This window comes from Salvelinus fontinalis, chromosome 1 (assembly GCF_029448725.1).
Source record: "Salvelinus fontinalis isolate EN_2023a chromosome 1, ASM2944872v1, whole genome shotgun sequence".
NCBI lineage: Eukaryota > Metazoa > Chordata > Actinopteri > Salmoniformes > Salmonidae > Salvelinus > Salvelinus fontinalis.
In genome coordinates, this window is record NC_074665.1 from 42,333,740 (window position 1) to 42,346,304 (window position 12,565).

General features: G+C 40.9%; 1 protein-coding gene across 1 annotated transcript in view; it reads left to right on the forward strand.

The window, feature by feature from the left end:
* Window positions 1-3,697: 3,697 nt before the first annotated feature.
* slc4a1b (solute carrier family 4 member 1b (Diego blood group)) overlaps window positions 3,698-12,565 on the forward strand; it is a 45,991-nt gene continuing 37,123 nt past the window's right edge. The window contains exon 1 of the mRNA XM_055921897.1: window positions 3,698-3,741. The gene's annotated coding sequence lies outside the window, so the exon portion shown is untranslated. The remainder of the gene's footprint in view (window positions 3,742-12,565) is intronic.

Below are 12,565 nucleotides of genomic sequence, written 5' to 3' on the forward strand. Positions count from 1 at the left end.
TGCCTGCGGCTATGGAACCCTGACCTGTTCACCGGACGTGCTACCTGTCCCAGACCTGCTGTTTTCAACTCTCTAGAGACAGCAGGAGCGGTAGAGATACTCTTAATGATCGGCTATGAAAATCCAACTGACATTTACTCCTGAGGTGCTGACTTGCTGCACCCTCGACAACTACTGTGATTATTATTATTTGACCATGCTGGTCATTTATGAACATTTGAACATCTTGGCCATGTTCTGTTATAATCTCCACCCGGCACAGCCAGAAGAGGACTGGCCACCCCTCATAGCCTGGTTCCTCTCTAGGTTTCTTCCTAGGTTTTGGCCTTTCTAGGGAGTTTTTTCTAGCCACCGTGCTTCTACACCTGCATGGCTTGCTGTTTGGGGTTTTAGGCTGGGTTTCTATACAGCACTTTGAGATATCAGCCGATGTAAGAAGGGCTATATAAATACATTTGATTTGAAAGCTAATGTTAGATAGCATAACATATTTAAAACCTTATAGAGCAGATAGTCTATCTATATAATAAATTGTGACATAATAACATCACTAGCTAGCATCTCAAACGATTGTAACTTACCTGGCTTGAAAAGACGTTTGTGGTGATGTTATGGATTCACTTTGACACTTACTAGCTTCTGGCCGAGTTTCCACAGCAGTTTTCTCTAAAACTAGCCCGAGCAAGTAGTTAGTAGAAGAAAAGTGAATGAAGCTGCTATAGCAAGTAGCCCCCTCTGTTGGCCAAAACAAGCACAATGCGATTGAGACGTCAACCGGTAGGCTCGGCTGCCTGGTCTTTCTTGCCACGTAAAATATTATTTCACTTTGCGGTCTGTTTTTAACTCACAGTTAAGAACGGGGACATTTACAGCCGGGGACAGCTACAGCTGGGGACCGGCCACCAAAAACGGGGACATCTGGTCACTTTATTGTAATTGCTGTTCAATATTTTGTTAATCAGTATTTGATCGTGGCTGCCTTGGTGCCTCTGAGATTAAATAGGTTATGATGTTGAGCTCCTACCGCACAGCATTACTGTAACCTACCTAGTGTCAGATATTTTGCTACCAGTCAATTTACTTTTGAGGATGCTTGGCTTTTGAATGAGCAATGGATAAAATGTGCAGCGGGAATAAACCAGTAATATCAGAAAGGGAGACATGTCATGCAATACATTGTAACAATTTCAAAAGATTTTACGGAGTTAAAGTTCATATAAGGAAATCATCAGGATCTGGTCACAGTATCTCTGTGCATTCAAATAGCAATCGATAAAATGCACTTGTGTTCATTGTCCGTAGTTTATGCCTGCCCATACCATAACCCCACTGCCACCATGGGGCACTCTGTTCACAAGGTTGAGGGAAACAGAGGGAAACAGACACATCAATAACTTTGCATTGTAGAATAGTGAAAATTCACTTCATCTGAGGATGACAGAGAATTAGCGTAGAGGGTCTAATACCCTAAAATATGATGTATATCTGACTCCATTATTATTCGAAGGCTATAGGCCCCTAATTGTATCCAGTGGGTATAGCCAAAGTTGTGAGCCTTGCGTCACCACTCAGAATGCTATAAGAATCAGGTGTCTAGGTTTATCGTTATGCAATTGTTAAGAGGCTAATGAACAAAGAGCTAATATCTTAGGATTAATGTCCTGGCATTAAATGACTGAGTTAACGTTAGCTCAGAGATGCACAGTTAGAGACCGAGAATATATGCTATGTAAATTGTGAATGACATTTACCATTAAACATTTCACTAAATAATAATTCAAGGAATATTAGACACAAATGTGAGGAATACGGTTCGTATCCATTTAAAAATAATACAATTTATTAAAGTTCTATTACAGAATACAATTAATAAATGGTACATAGCAGAAATCTTCACGATGAAAAGAATATAAAATATCCTAAGTCTTTTAACAGCATAGAAAATTCACCACTATGACATACAAACGTATATCAGGAGATCGGTTAATCAATGGCGCCATGATCAATGTCAAGACCCAGTATTTATTCTTCCAAGAGCGCCAAATCCCAGTATCTCCCATCGTCTAATTAAAATCCCTTTACATGGCCCAAAACATTAAGACAAAGGCATGAAAATAATGCATACATTCTTGGATCTAATCATCACAATGTTTATCTAAATTATATGGGCACACCCCTGTGTCGCTCCTCTTTGAACTATGCGCCGTCCGACGAACAGAATAAAACAGTTTCTCTGTAACAATAAATCTATAGTACTTACAGTACAATGAAACATTTTACAATTGTTTTACCGATGAACTCTTCAAACAATACAAACATGATCATTTCATTCACACAGTGCCATTCATTTAGTTGATTCAAGTTTCATCAGTCTTCAGCTCCCCTGGCTTCAGTGACCCAAGGACTTCAATCTCTTCTTCACGATTGCCACAGATACGGTGTGTTTGACCCCTGTGATAGCCCACAGATGGTCTGTCATGCAAACAATGCCATAAATCGGGATTGTGTCATCATGCTGGGCCTCGGCGCCAGCAAGTCGCTAGACACATCTTCATCACTGGCCTTCATCATCGTTCACATTTGTTCAATCTCTTTATTTTCACAATACAACATTGCTATACTGACTCTAATAAAAACTCACATTGAGCTGTCAAAAAACTTCAGAATATCAGTCTTCAATAATTTCGTCGCTGGTTTCATCGTTTGATTCATGTCTAGTGTGATTGAGGTATAAAATAATAGCTAACGTTAACCAACTTTTGGCTAGCTCAACTGGCGAAAATGAGGCAAGTTTACTTCTGTTGAAACGGGACAAAGCAAAGGCTGCAAAACATTTCCATACACACAACAGCTGTTAGATACTGCTACCTGAAACATTAGCTAACGTTACATGTCAGTTACACTAATAGCTCACCACTGGGAATAATTGCTTTTTTTCTGTTATGTCAAACAGCAGTTACCTTGCCAGCTACATCAGTCAAATAAAGAGTAGCCAATTTCTGTTCTGCTTGCTTTTACAACTCTGAGAAAAAGCACAACACACACAGACAACAGCTGCCTCTGTGGACACGTGGTCCTAAATCCAGCCGTCTGAAACTTCTAAACAGCCTATCCGACCGCTCTGAGGCGTGTGCATGGTCGTAAAGCACACCGATAACACTTTTTGTATCACAGTGCAATGATAAAACTGTGTGGGGGGGGGGGGGGATGCAATTTCAGAGTGTGTGTGGGGGGGTCGGGTCCCCCCCTCCCCAGTGAAAGTTGCGCCCCTGGCCCAGTGTAATCCGGTGGTTATTCCAAACATAGCCAATAAATATGTGTAATCCTATCCTTTGTTTATTCCAAACATAGCAATAAATATGATGATAAGATGACGGTCAGGATAGTGAGACAGTCAGACTGGTCCGAGGTTATCAAGTGACGGTATTTACTATCAATATTATGGGTGACATTGGGAACACACTGGCTCAGAGTCTGAGTGAAGTGCGTGTGTGTGTGTGTGTGTGTGTGTGTGTGTGTGTGTGTGTGTGTGTGTGTATGTGTGTGTGTGTGTGTGTGTGTGTGTGTGTGTGTGTGTGTGTGTGTGTGTGTGTGTGTGTGTGTGTGTGTGTGTGTGTGTCCCATTCTAAGGCCACAGTCACAGACATTATAAAGAGGTGGTGTTTATAAAGTCACACTTTTTTTGCATTGAGGGGGCCAGTCGCTTGTCAAAGTGGTTGGGTTGGCTAGTTTGTGGTGCAGGTACGTTTAAGCTTTTCCATCAACGTTACTCTTATAAATAGTATTTTATTTTATTATTAGTTATTGTGATAAAATTGTGCAAGATGAAAAATTATTATGCTATATTTTGGCTGGAAATGATCAACAATGCAAATGTTTTAACTCAATCGAAAATATTTGGTTCATAATGCATAATTATCTGTTTATTTTTGTATTATAACTCTAGTTGTTATCTTATTTATCACTGCCATCATGCAACATATTTACCGCCACATATAATTTCACAGAGTTACATGAATTAACCCATAGGACAGCTCTCAGGGTGTAACAGAGGGATAGGAACAATGCATGTACTATTTACATGATATAAATTTAATTGTCACTTTGTTAGTTAAAAAACTGTCCAAAATAGGTTTGATAGTTGTGCAAATATCAATTTCAATGGCAATCATTGTATATGGAAGTTGAGATCTGAGATGCTAGTCGTTTTCCACCTCATTTGCACTGTGTATATTTCCATTGGTTATCCATACAAAACTCATGCTGGATCAATTTGTATACATCTACACAGACACCCACCCACCCACACCCACACACACACTGACACACACACACACACACACACACACACACACACACACACACACACACACACACACACCAAGGTTATTATAGTTTAGTGTTTTAATATTAGTTTTAATTTCTATTAGTTTTAAGAATTTTTTAAATTTGGTTTATTTTCAGTTAGTTTTCAGATCCACTTTAATATTTCTATTTTATTTATAGTTTTATAAAAACATTTATATGTACATTTTTATATTATTTAGATTTAGTTGTAGTTTTAGCCATTTATGTGTTTTTGGGGATGTCAGTTCTTGCCACTGTGGGACAGTAATGCATAAGATGATGGGTCAGGTCATAGGTTAGGTTAGGTTAGGTTTTAAGGTAGACTCAGCGAGATGACGTAGATGCACAAAGTAAACAGTAGTGGTGCTGGGTCAATTTCCGCAAAAAACAGGAGTGTTTTGGTCCCATATCTACCACATTGTAGCAGTGTGAAGCACACCCATGTACATTCGCAGAAACTCCGTATGACTGTTACTGAGAGCAAAGTTTTGCATCGTGCTCCTGTCAATGCGCTCGTTCAAGCAGATCAATTTTGTCAAGTCTTTCAAAGTGAGTTGCATTCTAGGGCAAAAAAATGTCAAAAACCATGTGATCAATGGTCATGAAGTTTTGACTGCAGTCGACCGCAAGTTTCTGTAGTTGCTCTTCACCAACTTCATCCTGCAGCTATCACCTGCATATTGGGAGGCTCTATTGTCAACCAATCATAAGGGGGGGTTTAGCTGATGTCTTATCGGCTCTTAACCAACCATGCTATTTTGTTAGATTTTTCTGCGTAGTTCGTAACTTGTTTTCTACATAATGTTGCTGCTAGCGTCTCTTATGACCGAAAAGAGCTTCTGGACATCAGAACTGCGATTACTCACCTCAGATTAGAAGAAGAGTTTTTCTTCAATGAGTCGGACGGGAAGGATATACTACAGACAACCGACCAGGTCCAAATCCCCATCATTCGGTGGAGAAGGAAACTGAGATTTGGCGGAAAAAGATCAGGGTGTCTTGTTAGAATCAGGTGACGAGTGGCTAATCTGCCTTTGCCTTCGGTCCTGATAGCTAACGTTCAATTGCTGGAAAATAATTGGGACAAACTGAAAGCATGTATATCCTACCAACGGGACATTAAAAACTGTAATATGTTATGTTTCACGAGTTGTGGCTGAACGACGACATTAAGAACATATAGCTGGCGGGTTATACACTCTATCAGCAGGATAGAACAGCAGCCTCTGGTAAGACACGGGGCGGGGGCCTATACATATATGTAAACAACAGCTGGTGCACGATATATAAGGTAGTCTCAAGGTTTTACTCGCCTGAGGTAGAGTATCTCATGATAAGCTTTAGACCACACTATCTACCTAGAGAGTTTTCATCTGTATTTTTCGTAGCTGTCTACATACCACCACAGACCGATGCTGGCACTAAAACCGCACTCAATGAGCTGTATACCGCCATAAGCAAACAGGAAAACGCTCATCCAGAGGCGGCGCTCCTAGTGGTGGGGGACTTTAATGCAGGGAAACTTAAATCAGTTTTACCTAATTTCTATCAGCATGTTAAATGTGCAACCAGAGGGAAAAAGATTCTGGACCACCTTTACTCCACACACGGAGACGCGTACAAAGCTCTCCCTCGCCCTCTACTTGGGAAATCTGACCATAATTACATCCTCCTGTTTCCTGTTTATTAGCTAAAATTAAAGCAGGAAGTACCAGTGACTCGGTCTATAAAAAAGTGATCAAATGAAGCAGATGCTAAACTACAGGACTGTTTGCTAGCACAGACTAGAATATGTTCCGGGATTCTTCCGATGGCATTGAGGAGTACACCACATCAGTCACTGCCTTCATCAATAAGTGCATCGAGGACGTTGTCCCCACAGTGACTGTACGTACATACCCCAACCAGAAGCCATGGATTACAGGCAACATTAGCACTGAGCTAAAAGGTAGAGCTGCCTCTTTCAAGGAGCGTGACTCTAACCCGGAAGCTTATAAGAAATCCCGCTGTGCCCTCCGACGAACCATCAAACAGGCAAAGCATCAATACAGGACTAAGATCACATTTTACTACACCGGCTCCGACGCTCGTCGGATGTGGCAGGGCTTGCAAACTATTACAGACTACAAAGGGAAGCACAGCCGAGAGCTGCCCAGTGACACGAGCCTACCAGACGAGCAAAATAACTTTTATGCTCGCTTCGAGGCAAGTAACATTGAAACATGCATGAGAACATCAGCTGTTCCGGACAACTGTGTGATCACGTTCTCAGCAGCAGATGTGAGTAAGACCTTTAAACAGCTCAACATTCACAAGGCCGCAGGGCCAGACGGATTACCAGGACGTGTACTCCGAGCATGCGCTGACCAACTGGCAAGTATCTTCACAGACATTTTCAACTTCTCCCTGTCTGAGTCTGTAATACCAACATGTTTCAAGCAGACCACCATAGTCCCTGTGCCCAAGAACACTAAGGTAACATGCATAAAATGACTATCAACCCGTAGTACTCATGTCTGTAGCCATGAAATGCTTTGAAAGGCGGGTCATGGCTCACATCAACACCATTATCCCAGAAACCCTAGACCCACTACAATTTGCATACCGCCCCAACAGATCCACAGATGATGCCATCTCTATTGCACTCCACACTGTTTTTTCACACCTGGACAAAGGGATCACCTATGTGAGAATGCTATTCATTGACTACAGCTCAGTGGTCAACACCATAGTGCCCTCAATGCTCATCCCTAAGATAAAGCCACCGGGACTGAACACCTCCCTCTGCCAATGGATCCTGGACTTCCTGACGGGCCACCCCAAGGTGGTAAGGATAGGTAACAACACACCTTGAAGAATTGCAACATTTGCGTAGAACTAACGCTACAGATAGCAATACTGGGGGATTTGAAAAGCCATAGTCAATCAATCAATAATATAATAATTATTTTAGCAAAAATGTTTATTTTTAATTTACAATCCGTGGAAGCTATGAGAATAGGAAGATTCAAATCTTTTGTGAAGCATCACAGCACAGTTGAAAAATATATGGCAAATAAAAATCCGAAATGGATGATGTTGGAAGATAGATGGGAAAGGTTGAGTGGAGCTGAAGGGTGGGACTAATAACAAGATAAACAATGTAGGGCATACGGGATCTGTGAAATGTGTATAGGTGCGGAGCTATTGTGAAATAGCACAGTTACAATTGGAAATCAAACTGGATGGACAACATAAATAGAGGAAGGACTAAGAACAAACAAGAGAGAACTATTATAAAGTAGACTGTGTCTGTAAAATGTGTATAAGATGTATAAATTGAAGGTAAAAACAGAAATGTTTATCAGTTTACTCCAATTGGGGGATCGGTGGTAGGGTTTGCGGGGAATAATAATAAAGGTATACTCTTTAAAAAAAGTATGTATGTCTATGTAGGTATGTGTATGTATATATGTGTATATGTATGCATACGTGAATGGATATATATATTTACCCAAACAAATATGGGGGATTGGAAATGATGCAGACAATTACATTGGAAGCAACATTCTTTCCGCAATATTAAGCTGATCAACCCCCCCCCCAAAAAAAAAAAAAAAAAAAAAAAAAAAAAAACAACACACCTGCCACTCTGATCCTCAACACAGGGGCCCCTCAGCGGTGCGTGCTCAGACCACTCCTGTACTCCCTGTTCACTCATAACTGCACGGCCAGGCATTACTCTAACACCATCATTAAGTTTGCTTATGACACAACAGGCTGATCACCGACAACGATGGGACAGCCTATAGGGAGGAGGTCAGAGACCTGGCCGTGTGGTGCAAGGACAACAACCTCTCCCTCAACGTGATCAAGACAAAGGAGATGATTGTGGACTACAGGAAAAGGAGGACCGAGCACACACCCATTCTCATCGACGGGGCTGTAGTGGAGCAGGTTGAGAGCTTCGAGTTCCTTGGGGTCCACATCACCAACAAACTAACATGGTCCAAGCACGCCAAGACAGTCATGAAGAGGGCACAACAAAACCTATTCCCCCTCAGGAGACTGAAAATATTTGGCATCAGTCCTCAGATCCTCAAAAGGTTTTACAGCTGCACCATCGAGAGCATCCTGACTGGTTCCATCACTACCTGGTATGGCAACTGCTCGGCCTCCGACCGCAAGGCACTACAAAGGGTAGTGCGTACGGCCCAGTACATCACTGGGGCCAAGCTTCCTGCCACCCAGGACCTCTATACCAGGTGTCAGAGGAAGGCCCTAAAATTGTCAAAGACTCCAGCCAACCTAGTCATAGACTGTTCTCTCTGCTACCGCACGGCAAGCGGTACCAGAGTGCCATGTCTTGGAAGCCAAGAGGCTTCTACCCCCAAGCCATAAGACTCCTGAACAGCTAATCGAATGGCTACCAATACTATTTGCATTGCCCCCCCCCCCCCCCCCCTCTACGCTGCTGCTACTCTCTGTTGTTATCTATGCGTAGTCACTTTAATACCTCTACCTACATGTACATATTACCTCAATTACCTCAACACCGGTGCCCCCGCAGATTGACTCTGTACCGGTACCCCCTGTATATAGCCCCGCTATTGTCATTTACTGCTGCTCTGTAATTATTAGTTTTTTTATCTTTGACTTTTTTTAACATATTTTCATAAAACTGCATTGTTGGTTAAGGGCTTGTAAGTAAGCTTTTCACTGTAAGGTCTGCATCTGTTGTATTCGGTGCATGTGACAAATAACATTTGATTTGATTTGACCCATGCGAACTGGACCAAAAATATGACTGAAACAGGAACCAATTTGCCACGATTTATGGGTACAGTGGATATATACAAATTAATGTGATATTTGAGGCTCTATCTCACTAAGAGATTGTACAATGTACACACAAAATATTGTATTATGAGTTTTTGAGTGTGTGATATGGGGGTAAGATACATGTTTATTTTCGACATTTTAAAGAAAACCTTTTATTAACAATGGCAACATTGCCATGTTGATCTGAGCCTTGCTGTTGGAAATCCACATTAGTGTGCGTCTTTCAGCTGTCTCAGATGCACCTCCTGTGACTTCACTTTCGTCTACAGTCGTTTGCTTTAGTCTTACCACTCAAACGAGCCCAATATCTGCGGTGCTGCTCATGGCAACGTCATCTCACTGAGTCTACCTTTAAATTATAAAGTTAATTTCAATGTGACCCGTCAGATTCAGAAGCTTTAAAACCCCATTGGAAAATAAAAAATAATGGGCATAGATGTCAATTCAATGTCCATTCCACATTGGTTCAACATAATTTCATTGAAATGATTGATTCAATTGATTCACGTTGATTCAACCAGTGATCCCCCCCCCCCCCCCCCAAAAAAAACCCATAATTCATGTTTTTTTATTTTATTTTAGTTCGTTTTGGAGTCAAAGATAATAGTTTCAGTATAATTTTGTTTTTTCAAACGGGTTCATTAATTATTTACTAAATCGTTTTTTCATGATTAGTTTTAATTATAGTTTCAGTTTTAGTTTAATATAATAACCTTGACACACACACACCTGTCTAGTCTGTCTAATCTGACTCTCTACTACCCTTTACCTTGCTCTGTTTTGGAAATAATCCATGCTGTTATCACAGACAACTTCTATCTTCAGCTCCCGTCAGAGATTTGTGGATGCTGTGACAGGCCACAACAGACTTTATGTAACAAGGAAGACAGGACCACAGGAATACATGTAGACATGCACTCGTTCTACTACGTTCTTGCGCTGACTAAAGAGCTCTTTGACCACGCACACCAGTGGTATCATGAACTTTACCCAGTACCAGGAGATTTCTTCCCAAACACTGTTTACCTCTGCCAGGAGGCTGAAACTTGGCCACAAGTGGCTCTTCCAGCAAGACATCAAAATGCATAAAGAAATGTTTAATTGGCCACAAAATCAACATTTTGCAATAGCCATCTCAGTGTACGGACTTGAAAACCTGTGGTTTGAATTGAAGAGGGCAGTCCATAAGCGCAGACGAAGGATATCAATGATCTGGAAGGATTCTGTATGGAGGAATGGTCTAATATCCCTCCCAATGTGTTCTACAAGGCTCAGGGCCATTTTCCTCACAAGGTGAGGTATTGAAAGGTATTGAAAAAGGGGTGTCAATCATTTTTACCCTTACCTTTTTGAGAACAAATGATATTACTTGGTAAACAAAATATTTTCATCTGAGAAATTGTACTAGTACTACAGAAAATAATTTCCAAAGTGTTAATAGCATACAATATAGCTCTGTACCTGAATTTGTTTATTTTACAGAGTTATTTTTGCTCATCTTTATCAAGGGTGTAAATAATTTCGGACTCCACTGTGCACCCACTCATTCAATCAATAAAGGCAGAATCCTGACATTAATTCACATTTTTGTGCAAATCTGTTAAATACAACAAAAATATAGAAGCAACGTGTAAAGTGTTGGTCCGATGTTTCATGAGCTGAAATAAAAGATCCCAGAAATGTTTAATACATACAAAAAGCTTATTTCTCTCAAAGAAATTACATCCCTGTTAGTGAGCATTTCTTCTTTGCCAAGGTAATCCATCCACCTGACAGGTGTGGCATATCAAGAAGCTGATTAAACAACATGATCATTACGCAGGTGCACCTTGAGCTGGGGACAGTAAAAGGTCACTCTAAATGCGCAGTTTTGTCACACAACACAATGCCACAGATGTCTCAAGTTTTGAGGGAACGCACAATTGTAATACTGACTGCAGGAATGTCCATCAGAGCTGTGGCCAGATAATTCAATGTTAATTTCTCTACCATAAGCCACCTCCAATGTCGTTTTAGAGAATTTGGCAGTACCTCCAACCGGCCTCACAACCGCAGACCACGCAAAACACCAATCTCAACGTCAACAGTGAAGAGGCGACTCCGGGATGCTGGCTTTCTAGGCAGAGTTCCCCTGTCCAGTGTCTGTGTTCTTTTGCCCATCTTTTCTTTTTATTGGCCAGTCTGAGATATGGCTTTTTCTTTGCAACTCTGCCCAGAAGGCCAGCATTCCAGAGTCGCCTCTTCACTGTTGACGTTGAGACTGGTGTTTTGCGGGTACTATTTAATGAAGCTGCCAGTTGAGGACTTATGAGGCGTCTGTTTCTCAAACTAGACACTCAAATGTACTTGTCCTCTTGCTCAGTTGTGCACCGGGGCCTCCCACTCCTCTTTCTATTCTGGTTAGAACCAGTTTGCGCTGTTCTGTGAAGGGAGTAGTACACAGCGTTGTACGAGATCTTCAGTTTCTTGTCAATTTCTCGCATGGAATAGCCTTCATTTCTCAACACAAGAATAGATTGATGAGTTTCAGAAGAAAGATCTTTGCTTCTGGCCATTTTGAGTCTGTAATCAAACCCACAAGTGCTGCTGCTCCAGATACTCAACTAGTCTAAAGAAGGCCAGTTTTATTGCTTCTTTAATCAGAACAACAGTTTTCAGCTGTGCTAACATAATAGTGAAAGGGTTGTCTGATGATCAATTAGCCTTTTAAAATTATAAACTTGGATTAGCTAGTACAACGTGCCATTGGATCACAGGAGTGATGGTTGCTAATAATGGGCCTCTGTACGCCTATGTAGATATTCCATAAAAAATCTGCCGTTTTCAGCTACAATAGTCATTTACAACATTAACAATGTCTACACTGTATTTCTGATCAATTTGATGTTATTTTAATGGACAAAACAAATTGCTTTTCTTTCACAAAAAGGACATTTCTAAGTGACCCCAAACTTCTGAACGGTAGTGTATGTTAATAGATGATTTAATTTAATAGATGTGCAAATAATTCAAGAAACCTGTTTTCACTTTGTCTATGATGTATTGTGTGTATATTGATGAGCGAAAAAGTTTTCATTTTAGAATAAGACTGTAATGTAACAAAATGTTGAAAATGTATTTCTGAATGCTCTGTAGATTCACTGTATTTCATTCAGTTGCACAGTCCAGAATGAACTGTATAGCAGGGGTGGCAAATTTACAGCCCACAAGCCAAATCCGGCCAGCAAGCCTGCAGTGGATTTGGGGAAATTATAATTATGGTTGAAAAACAACTCTCTATACTTGAATGTCTACAACCAAAATGCATTTAGGCATTTAGGCAGGGACTTAGTCATTAGAGGATACTGTTGAGAATGTCACATTCAGGTGTAAAGTGTATCAATCAGACAATGATGAT